Source organism: Cotesia glomerata, linkage group LG1 (genome assembly GCF_020080835.1).
Source record: "Cotesia glomerata isolate CgM1 linkage group LG1, MPM_Cglom_v2.3, whole genome shotgun sequence".
In the NCBI taxonomy this organism is placed as follows: Eukaryota; Metazoa; Arthropoda; class Insecta; order Hymenoptera; family Braconidae; genus Cotesia; species Cotesia glomerata.
In genome coordinates this window covers 34,365,753-34,378,271 of record NC_058158.1, presented here as the reverse complement: position 1 = coordinate 34,378,271, position 12,519 = coordinate 34,365,753, and the positions used below count along the sequence as shown (strand labels likewise).

At 29.1% G+C, this 12,519-nt stretch overlaps 1 protein-coding gene across 7 annotated transcripts in view; it reads left to right on the top strand.

Annotated features, from left to right (window-relative positions):
* Nucleotides 1-12,519, top strand: part of LOC123274990 (rap guanine nucleotide exchange factor 6-like) — a 115,385-nt gene that overhangs the window by 1,285 nt on the left and 101,581 nt on the right. The window lies entirely within an intron of this gene.

Below are 12,519 nucleotides of genomic sequence, written 5' to 3'. Positions count from 1 at the left end.
ATTTTTTTACTTAGAATTTTTATTAATAAAAAAAATCAAAAATTTTCAAATGTTTGCTAATTTTAGTTATCATAAAAATTTTTTGTACAATGATGTGAGCGTCATTAATTTTTTATGCTCAACTTCTTTTCTCACAAGGTGCTTTAAAGATGTTGCCATTCATGATTCTAAAAAAAAAAAAAAACTGATGTTATCATTAGCTTTTTAATTTTTTTCTCATCTAGAACCGTGAGAGTAGATAGTAATTTTAAAGCTGTGCAAAATTCAAAACATAAATCGGGTTTGTCTTGAATTAGAATTTTTAATAAATATTAATATGAGTATCTATATCTTCCAGTTCGGAGTTCCGAGTTGCCAGTTGTCAGTTTTGGTATAAATGTGCCATGCGTAAATGGTATACGTACATATTAAATATATATAAATATAAATATTCTTATAATGAAATACAACGACAATGACAGGACTAGCATTGAGCATTGTGTTTATATTGTACCCTCGGAGTAGGACTTACAAACGATCGTCCAACTAGTCACTACTTGTGTTGTCTACTGGTATTGTATTATATTAGGGATCTCCACTCGCATCGGTTTGTCCTGTATTCTGTTATATTATGTATTAGTATTATTGTATATACTATTCTACTATAATAGTTGAGTCGTTTATCGCTTGTAATGCTTTACTGTGTAGCATATAATAGTAAGAAGCAAGACTCGTACCTGTACCTGTTTCACGCGATGCGATATACTCTAATACGAGTTTGTTTAACTCCAAGATGAGAAAAGAGAGTTGAGAAGCGGACCAGCACCTAACCAGAGATCGGAGATCTGAAAAAAATACTGAATTTCTGGGGGAGGCTGTAAAAAAGATAATGCAAGAGGTCGAGAGAAGATTTACTTTAAACTACTTATATATTATATACTTATACTGGTATAGCGGTCAAGTTACGGGCTCGATGCTTCTCTAGGTTTTTTATTTATTTATTGTTATTGCTTTACCACGTGTTAATACTAATTTATTTTAGTTCCAGGCTCCGGAAGTCGTTTGTCGAATTATATGCTTGGGTTTTCGGTGGTTAGGCGTGATTGCGTACTATTTTTTTAATTCAAGGATTTTTTAGGGTATTGATGAAAATTTTTCTACGCAATAGATAAATTAATAAGTCAGATTATTTTTTTATCAATTATTTATTTATTTATTTATATACTTACATACGCCAATCGGCTTTGTACACATTGGTAATACACTGATAGAAGGATTTATTTGTATTAAAAAATATTTGTTAATAGTTAACAAATCATTTATTAGAGACCACTTTTTAGTATTAAACAAATATTTCTTAGTATTTAATAAATCTGATATTCATTTATTAAATATTAATAAATCTTTTTAAATACTAAGAAATATTTGTTAAAGACTTAAAAGCGGTCTCTAATAAATGATTTGTTAAATATTAAGAAATATTTTTATCTATAAACAAATTCTTCTATCAATGTACAAAATTTTGAGATAAATTAATATAAAAAAATTATAATAGAAGAAAAACTAATATACATAAGGAAAAATATTGCAGCATTATGAATTACAAGATTGCTTTTAATTTAGCTAATCTGTAATTATATAATTTGTAATTGATAATTTTTTCAAAAAATGAATCATAAAAATATAAATAATATGGAGAAAATTTAAAAAGTTATGAGCAAATTTTCTTAATATATATTTTATTTGTTGAAGAATTGTTTGACATTGAATAATTTTAGTCATTATTTTAGTAGTTTAATTAAATAAAAAAATTGTCGATTGGAATTTTTAAGATCACGAAATGTAGATTAAGTTTTTAAGGTCACGAAAAATTTTATATAAAGATTATTTTAGGTAATTATAAAAAGTACTAAATTAATTATAAAACGTGAGTAATTAAAAATATATCTTCTGCGTCAATCAAGTTGAAAAGTTTAATTTAAAAAATATAAACTTGTCTGAAAATATAAATTTATTTTTCATAGTAAGATTAATGAGTTTTGAATTTAGATAATATGAGTTTTTGAATTTAAATAATAGTTAATTTACTGTAAGAAAAATTAGTTTGAAATAAAAAAAACTTTTTACAATTTGTATCTCAACATTTTCGAGTAATGTAAAGTCAAGTGTATAAATATCGCGTTTGGCTTAAAAGACTTCAACTGGCAAGTAAATATTATTTCTGACAGCAGTTGAATAGATACAATATCAACCATTACTTCTCTTACTTTCAATGTCATTTTTAATTTAATGAAAAATTAACAATTTTTTAATTATTTGAATTCACAAAAATCAGTTCAATCTATTTTAAATAATGTCTTTTAGATCAATTTATCAATAATAAAATTTCTAATTAATTTAGTTATTTTCAAAAATTCCAATCACTAAAGAATATCTAAATGTTATGTCAATTAATTTCTATCAAGTAAAATATAAAACCGACTTACACGGAGAGGAAACAAGTGTCTCGGCAGTTAAAAAATAAGCCTAAGCCAGATGGCAGGTGGTACGATTAGTTTGCGGTATATCTCCATATATGTATACGCATGATAAATGTGTAATAGTTATGGTAATGATAGCAATGCATATTGATGTATGTAACGTTCTTTAATTCAGACATACTCCTTGTAAGTAAGAGTGAGCTATCAGAGAGGATTATGCAAGGCTTTTAATTGAATCCAGAGTCGGAGAATGAAGATTAAAGAATCTGGAGTATCCGAACAAGAAAAATTAATGACTAATGACTAACTCCGCTAGTTTTAAAACGGCTTAAGTTTAATGTTAATCCAGTTTATTAAATCAGGATGATGAATAATTGAAATAGAGTATTATCGATCCAAGTGATGGATGCACTAAGTTCCAAGTCAAGTAGCTCCAGATGTCAATGTACTTAACTTTTCACTTGATCACCGAGTCAAGTATAAGTATTTAAGGACGTAACAGAGATATTTTTACTGTAATAAGATAAAGATAGATGAGATACAAGTTGTTCAATCGACTGCAACCCGTCTTGAGTCGCCCGTTACATGACCGGGGAAGATTCTTCTTGTGAATAGAATCCTAGAGCAGTGTCTAGCCGACTGAATACCAGCTTAAGATTCTGCTCTGCTCAGGACCTTTTTAAACTCCAGACAATCTATTGACGTCAATCCAAGCAACACATCTACCGTTCATTTATTTAACACCAACTACGACTGGTAGGTCTAGACTTGTAGCCTTCATATCTATAGAACACGTGTTTCAATTTATTTGGGTACTCTCTAAACATGAATTAGTGAAAATTCACTGGAATAAGTGAATATTCACTAATTCATGTTTAGAGAGTACAATTGTGTTACCAGTATTTCTTTTATTTTTATATAAATGTACATAAATTTTAAGTAGATTTCATAAAATCTATCTATTGCATTGGCCCTTGTGTCAAAATTCATATAGAAATTCGTTATTATATTAATTATTTAGTAGAGTAAGGCTTAAAAATGACATTAGTTTGAAAGTTTATATATAAATATACATATATATTTATGTAATATAATGCGCGGCTTGTGGACACGATAACTCCCACAAATCCTAATGAATCTTCATGAAACTTAGTAGACTTATTCTACCGACAATTAGCTTGAATGAGTTCAAAAATGAGCTAAATCCATCAAATAGTTTAGAAATGGCAGCCATTTGAAATTTTCGAAAATGTAAAAATCACGTGTTTGATGACTTTACTATTAGGGAATAACTTTTCATTGAGAAATGATAGGTCGTTTTTTTGCATTTTACTCCAAAGCTTATGAAATTCTCTTTAATTTAATTTATAATCAATTTACTTTTCAATAATTACAACAAAAATTTCAGAAGCTGAATGTCATCTAAATCAGTTTCAGACAAGCACACAATACAACGCGGCTTGTGGATGCGATAACTCATACAATTCTCAGTGAATCTTCATTAAACTTGGTAGACTTATTCTGTAGACAATTAGCTCGAATGAGTTCAAAAATAAGCTAAATCCATCAAATAGTTTCGAAATGGCAGCCATTTGAAATTTTCGAAAATGTAAAAAATCATTTGTTTGGTGACATTTACTAGAGAACAACTTTTCATTAAGTAATGATAAATCGTTTTTCTGCATCCTATTTTAAAGCTTATGAACTTTTCTTTAATTTCACCTATAATGAATTTACTTTTCATTAATTATAATAAAAATGTAAGAAGCTGAATGCCATCTAAATCAGTTCTAATTATTTATAATATTGTTATTAAAATCATGAATTATATGAAATCTACCTTCCATCTTGGCGGATGCCGAATGGCCTTTTATTTTACTTGCTTCCACTTTAGTAACTGCCGATGACGTACTTAGAAAAATTCATATCCCACGGTTAATAATTGTTATCACGGGATCTATATAGTACGGAGGACGAGGCATGCCTTTAATTGTCTTTTCTTTCTTCAAAACAACCACGTGTGACTTATATATGAATAATGTAAGTTTAGTCACATATATATACATTTTTCAGTAACAAAACTGGGCCAGGAGGTCGGGAAGAACGCAATCGGAACTTCGTGTCGTTAAATGCAAGGCTTTTAAGGATGGGAGAGTTTCATATAAAGCTGACAGGGGTGCACGCTGTTGTGACTTTTTAATACTGCGTGCGGAATAAATTGTATGGATATGTATGTATTTTTTATTCTGCAGTACAGTACATTACACTAGTTGTTCTATGTCGCGCTAGGGTGTGGATGTTTTCGAGTAACGTACCGCGACGGTATTACACTTATATATATATATGCATAGTATTGTAGTACGTAGAGTTGTAAATATACGATAATAAGTACAAGTAAAAATAAAAATAAAGAGTCTTCATGGTCGGTTGATCAGGAAGGCAGCGCAGGGACACTCGGCTCTCGGCTGGAAGATAAATGAGTGTATGCATAGTTATAGTTACTATTACTGGTGAGGTTTTGTTTGAGGGACAGGATAGAAGGTGAGAGGAAGTACTCTGTACTGTACACTATGTTGCAAGAGTGAGGATGAGGCCACGGATACAATAGACAACTGAGCTGAGGGCTACTCTCATTTATCTAATGCATATAGGGTGCAGACAATACTGCTCGTAGGACTATACACAGGACGGTTAATCCGTCATACTTGACAAGGTGATCTGTGTGCTAATTCCTGTTCGCGGTTTTCACGGTACTGAGCCTGGAATGTTCATTGCAAGGAATTTATCATCTAGTTACCAAGACTTTAGTGTGAAAATTTAACTAAATTTCTTCACTGATAAAAAAAGTTAACTTGACTCAAGAGCCAAAATGATTTTTTTGAGTCGAGAGAATAAATTCTTGAAACAAGAAAATTTTCTTAGACCAAGAATAATTTTTTAACTCAAGAATTTATACTCTTGACTCAAGAAAATCATTTTCTTCAAAATGGTATTCTTGGTTCAAGATTTTGGCTCTTTAGTCAAGTTAATTTTTTTATCAGTTTTCCAACGGAAGATTGATTTCAAAAAATTTAAAGATACACAGTAAAAAATTTTTCGTCAAATTTGACACAAATATTTGTGTTACTGGCTGTTTTTACACAAATTAATATTAATTCCAAATTCTAGTGTGTTAAATCAACACATAAGAATGTGAAATTCTACACACTAAAGTTTAATATTCTACACAAAAATTTTTACACTTTACACAATGACGAAAAATTTTTTATTGTGTAATTTTTACTCCAAAATCAAAAGATTGTCAATTTATCAATTTATCTCGTTTATCTATTTGTTATATGCAAAAAAAGGCTGTGCCGACAATCTTATCTTGATGTCACGGAAGAGTTTTTTTTCCATTACCCGGATTTAGCAAATATATTATTTATGGGTTTAAAATATCTCTAATTGCTCAATAATAATAAATAATAATTGTTATTACGCTTACTAGCCATTAAGCCATTACCGGGCATAAGGATTTACTATTCGTTAAGAAGCGATGATTCACTGGAGTGTAACCACGGGAAAAATCGGAACGATTTGTTATCTGAGTGAATACTTGGCTGTTAGTCAGTAGTAAAGTTCTCAGAAAGTATTGCTACAGCTAAAATCGCCTGCATGCACGGTACGGTGCAAGGGGTCATTAAGATTTTTTTTTATTTTGTACCTCAACTAATTCTTATCATTATGATAATATATAACTAAACTAAACGAGCCGAGTTGAGAGTCCGCCCTTTTATTTGAACGGTTATCTCACTGCGCCTTTTTGTTTGCCTTTTAATTTACACTCATTCCTTTTTTTGGAGGCATTTTTTTACCCTCAGCGCAGTTGTCAAAAGTGTAATATTTATTTGTTGGTACGGCACCTGTTTCTTCTTTACTTGGGTGCTTTGTTTTTGAATTATTTCTGTCAAACTTGTGCTGTACGTCAGCGAGAAGTTAATTATTTTCATTTGACAGAAGATACTGTGCATATGTTGTGTGTCATATATCATCCATTATTAATAAAAATAATAACCAGTGACGTCTTGGATGCATAAGAGTGACACATGGAAGTTAGTGCGTTTTGTTACACGGACTTCTGTTGTTTCTCCACTATTTTCTCTTCTAGTTTCCTGTGTCCTCTTTACGCCGGTGATTTTCTTTTTGTCTCTATTTTTTTTAATGTATAATTTCACGTTCTTAATGTAATATTAATGACTCTTTCCACGTTAATTTTCGTATCTTTACATGAAAATCTTGGATATTTGAAAAATTCTAATTGTACAAAATTTTTACTGATAAAACTTTGAGCTTAGGCTTGTTTTTTTTTTTTTTTTATAAATTATTGCGTCAAACTGATTTAAATGTAAAAACTATACAATCCATAAAAGACACTCAAGTTTTTAAATTTGAACAAACTTTTTTCGAAATAAAATTCTAATCGATTTTTTAACAAAAAAACAAATTTATTGACTAAATTTTTTATTAAAAGTTGTAAAAACCACAATAGTTCTAAAAAGTATTTATCTATGATTCACAATACAAGTATGAGCGTAAATAAATATCAATGATAAATAAATCTAAAAAAGTGGTCAATAATTTGAGATAGTATTTTATAAAAATACGTACAATTAAAATATACACAGATTTTTATAGCCGTAGTTAGTCAAACACAAAAAATATGTAAATTCACATGCGTAGGCTGGAATTAAAAAATGAAAGTCTCGATGTCGATGACAAAGTGTTAACACATCGGGACTTTATATTGTATACATATTATATATACATCCACTAGCATGACATGTCTACATGTATGCTCGAAGTAGATTTTCGAGGTCGCTGGAGACCCCTCAGCGGAAGCCACCTCTACGCCACAGGTGAAACAATCTCAATCCGAGTCTTTAGATCTTTTATTTCGTTAATATAATATAAATAACTTGAAAAAGGAAAAAAAAAAAAACACAATTTTTGACTGAAGATTCCGAGGCTTCCGGTCAAAAACCTCTTCCGGCTTACTAGTGTCACGCATCATACCTGCTGCATTCTTTTCGAAATTGTGTGTGTCAGAACGGTTTGTTTTGTTGTAAGTCATAATATTTTTGTTTTCGATTTCGTTTTTATACTGGGCCGCAGTGAAATTTTGATTTTTTAACTTTGGAAGGTCCTTAGGGGCATTTGGCTCCAATTTAACTTTTTAAATCCTACATTTTATTTTTTTATTTTTTTGTTAACAATTTTTTGATTTTATTGTCTAAGTTCATTAGTTTGTTTTGTAAAAATTTTTTTGACTATAAATTTTTGTTTTGGCTTCTACTAAATTACACCCGACGCACATTCATTCAATTATGTTTTGACGCGGACCCGAAAGTTGGAGAGAAATGAGAGGCAACACGACAGGAGGGTCTATATTGGGGATGCGCATATCCAAGGGGTTTGTGTCAATTTTCGGGCAATTTCACGCCTATTTCCTTATTCCCGCATCAAATCATGGCAAGAGCAAGAGTTGACTTTCAGAATAAAAATGAGATAAAAAATTAAGCGGTGTGTGTGCAAAGTGAGGGCTGATCTGATGGTTGGTTGATCTCTGCGTTAGTTTCTTTATTATTTTGTGAGACTTCCATCCATCCTGATGTCGCTTAGTGTCGTCGTATAAATTCATGTAGATAGCTAGATATAGAGTAGCATATATGTTGTTATCATCATCATTATTATTATTATACATATATTGTAGGGGAAAATGCATACTACGGTTGGTGAACTTTAAACCGGATCCTTAAGTTTGTGGAGAAAAAGAATAAAACGGCAGTTATCCTGCCCCAGGGTTCGACTTCGGTTATGATAACAGATAGGGTGTGATATTGTATTATATATATGTCTGATCACCGCTATATGCTCCTAGGGTTTATACACCCCGTCTTGATATTGACATACCGATTGATTCATAGCCCTCTTGAGCCTCCGCTCTAAATTTTATTAACAGAAAACTCATCTCCGAAATTTATATCTATATGCCGTGGAAAATGAATATTTTAGTGGGGATATTTTTTTTTTTACTTTTTGTTTGATCGACGCAAAGTTTTGGGGTTGATAGCTTTTTTAAAGTTACGAGTTACGAAAATATTTCGTTAATCATTATCGTCAAGGTTACTTTCAAATATCGAACGTAATATGTCAAAGTATGAAAAATTAAATGATAAAGTACCTGAGGACATAACATTCCAAAATAAAAAATAATAAAATTTTATAAAAGGGAAAAAGTTACACTAATAATCAAATTTAAATTTTTCGTTCAAGTTATTGAATATTGATTTAAAAATTAAAAAATTAAAAATTTTTCTTTGTATTTCCCCATGAAAAAAAAAATATATGTCGAAAAATATAAAAAATATATTTTAAATACATTGAAAATCTATAAAAAATATATAAATATATAAAAAATATGTATAGTAAATATATTTTTAATAACTAACTTTTGGCCGATTTTCATATATATTTTATATATTTTAAATATATTTTAGATATACAAGATATATCTTAAAATACATAAAATATACATAGCTAAAAATATAAAAAAAATATATTTTGAATATATCTAAAATATATTTGAAATATATATGAAAATCGGCCAAAAGTTAGTTACTCAAAATATATTTACTATACATAATTAATATATATTTAACATAATATATATATTTATAATATATTAACATAATATATATTTTACATAATATATATATTTATATATTGTTTATAGATTTTTAATATATTTAAAATATATTTTTTATGTATTTCGACATATATTTTTTTTATATTTTTTTTTTCATGAGGGCTTAAAAATATCATTAACAAAATTCTTGAATCAAGAAGGTGAAAATCTTTGAAATGATTTTCTTGGTTAAATATTTTTTTCTTAAATCAAGTTATGTATATTATCAGTATAGAATATTATTAAATAGGAAGAAACATAAAAAAACAGCCTTTACTCATACTTAACAATTAATTTTTTCTTTTCGAATCAAATATTACAATTTATAACTCAAGTTTGATTTTTATTTACAAGACCATTAAAATGTTTAAATCTTTCAACTCAATAAATAAATAAAAATTATTAGTTGTAATTAGCAAACTTACTATTAATTTTTTTCCTACACCAGGAAATCCTCCACCGGTCTGTAAGGTCAGGCAGACATTTTATTAACCTTCATCAGGAAATAAAAGTTTATTGCTCGATATTCTAACGGTTCGATTTTTATATTTAGCTGTTAACACGTTGATCACATTAAAAGACTTTTTTATTTTATTATCCTTTCAGAAACATCCTATTATATATTATATTATTATACTACATTACATACGATTGCGATGAGTTGGTATTGGCGTCACTGCACGTGCTGATAATTGCAGTGCAATTATATAGAGTCAAGTTGATACTATCTAGTGTTCTGTACTACCTATACACACTCATACAACATATACATATATAAATAGGTTTGGATCGGGAGACTGCCGGGTGTTGCGATGAGGAACCGGAAGTAAAACGATCGAGCGACTTGTGTATGCACGATCACGTAGGATCAGTCAGGTAGATCGTACTGAGAACACGAGTGTTGAATTCGATAATTCATTTCGCCTAGACACACTACCCAGACAAAGCCTGTCTTACATTGCATGTGGACTGTAGGTGTAACGTCTAAGGCTAACAACTAAAGCCAGATTCTCATTCTCATTTGCACTTAAGACTATTTACTTGACACCTTATCTGCTCGGCTGCTTTAATTCGGTTCTTATTCTCTTTTGGGTTTAATGATTGTTCTTGTTCCCAGTAGTACTTTCGGTTGATCGATCGTTGGCACACGCGAGTAAAACCAAGGGTCGCGACCTTCTTAAATTTACAGTTTATAGTAATGTCGAAGTTCACTGCAATTTTGCTCTTAAAATTGCTCGCCGTCTTCAATCTCAATTTATCCTGACTGCTTTAGTATAAATAACTTATTTCAATTTCGGCTCAACATTTACCCAAACTGACACTAACACTTTAATTCTAATTGAAATTCACGTTTATTTTCCCATTTTATTTGCTTATAAATATTTGGTTCATTAATTTAATTAACCTTAATCTATATAATTAAGAGAACATAAAAATTATATCTCTGGCGTATTTTATTTAATAAAATAAATTTTTTTAGTTAATTTCGTATTATCAGAAAGGTCTTGACCTGAATTTGTGCCTTTTTACGATTTTATATATTTTTAAGAACAGTCAATTTTTTTTGTTAACTCTTTAGAAGAGTTTTGAATAGTTTGTGGGTTCTATAAGTGTGTCTGTGACATTTGTCGATTAAATAATTAATAACTGATCCTAAGATAGCGATATTATTTTTTTAATTTATTTCAAAGTACCTTAAAAAATTTATATTATGATTAAAAATATCAAAAAATCATTAATTAAAAATTCTTGTATTACAATTAGTAATTCTCTGTAATCACAAAATAGCGCAGGTTGTTAATGAATGAACCTTTATTTATATTATATAAATTAATTAATAAGTTGAAAGTTTATCGCCAACTAAACTATGGATGAAAATTTAATTATTTTCGTTTGTATATTTGTGTATTTAATACGTAATCTACAATATATAAACTGTTAATTGAATATTATAATTACACTTTACATTTAAGCGTTGATTATCCAGTCATGTCCCCATAACTCGAGAGCATAATAATTTAATTTGTCGGTGAATGAAACAAAACCCTTTTCAGAAATATTTTATACATATATTAGAAATTAAATTATATTTTAGTTAAATTTAATTTGGAAATTATTTTATGAATTGTGTCATTAATAATCTTATATTAGTGCTTACGCTCATGAGAAAGCAATCAAATAAATTTCACATAATCATTCTCTTCCAAAAAACAGTTCTTGCGCAGGTGGAAACACCTGACTGCCCCCCAGACAGGTGTTTTCACCCCAAAAACGGGGCAACCCTTATCCACAACGGTTCAATGCTTTCGGATCTATAAATATGTATGCGTCTTTTTATTTATTTTTTTCAATTGCAAATTTTCTTTGGACTGGGCCTCAAGAGTGCTTAGATATTAGCATTCGCCAGTGATACATAAAGGATAAAAGAACGAACGAAATTAAGAGCGTAAAGGAAACGTTGGCGGATGCATCACACGCAAGCGGTTTTAAAAAATTGAGAGTAGAGTACAAGCTAACCAACTTCTTGGAGGCAATATCGTAAGCCGGGGAAAGAAGAACGCTTTTATTTCGTGGTTGTTTCCGAGTACGAACAGAAGCCGTACGCCATATGTCAGAGAGGTCCCATGCTACGCTTACTTATATATAGGTCTATATAGTATAATCTACATACGCTATATATGGAGTAAACATGTGTGTAGCGGGCAATACTTGTCTATATACTATGTATTCTAGTAACAAAACCTTTGTTGGTAACTCAAAGATTCAATTTTAATCAAATTCTTTTAAACTTTTGAACATTATTACAAAATCTAATCTTTATTCAATAATTGAAATTTATGATCAATTTACTTCGGATCAATTTTAATTTATTGGATCAAATTAATTTATATAAATAGTATTTCATTTTGTATATTACAACTTTATACTAAAAAAATTAGAATTATAGTAAATTAAAAATTATTTTTTATCTAAATATCAATTCAATATTTATTATACAGAATAACTTCTTAAAAAATCATACAATTTTATAATTATAACAAATCTTCTTGATTTGAGTAGCAAAATTCTTTAACTAAGAAATTTTATTGTATTCAAGAATTTTTCGTCTTAATGCAAGACAATGAAACTCTTCAAAATTATTTTCTTGGTTCAAGAATTTTTCTCTTGATTCAAGTTAATTTTTTTTTCAATGTAACAGAACCATTTTTGACTCTTGTTTATAATATCAAACTTTTAACTAAAAAAATGAACAATTATTTCTAAAAAAAACCTACTATATATAATAGGTAAGTTTTTATACATATATAAATATACACTGACACCAAAGTCCAC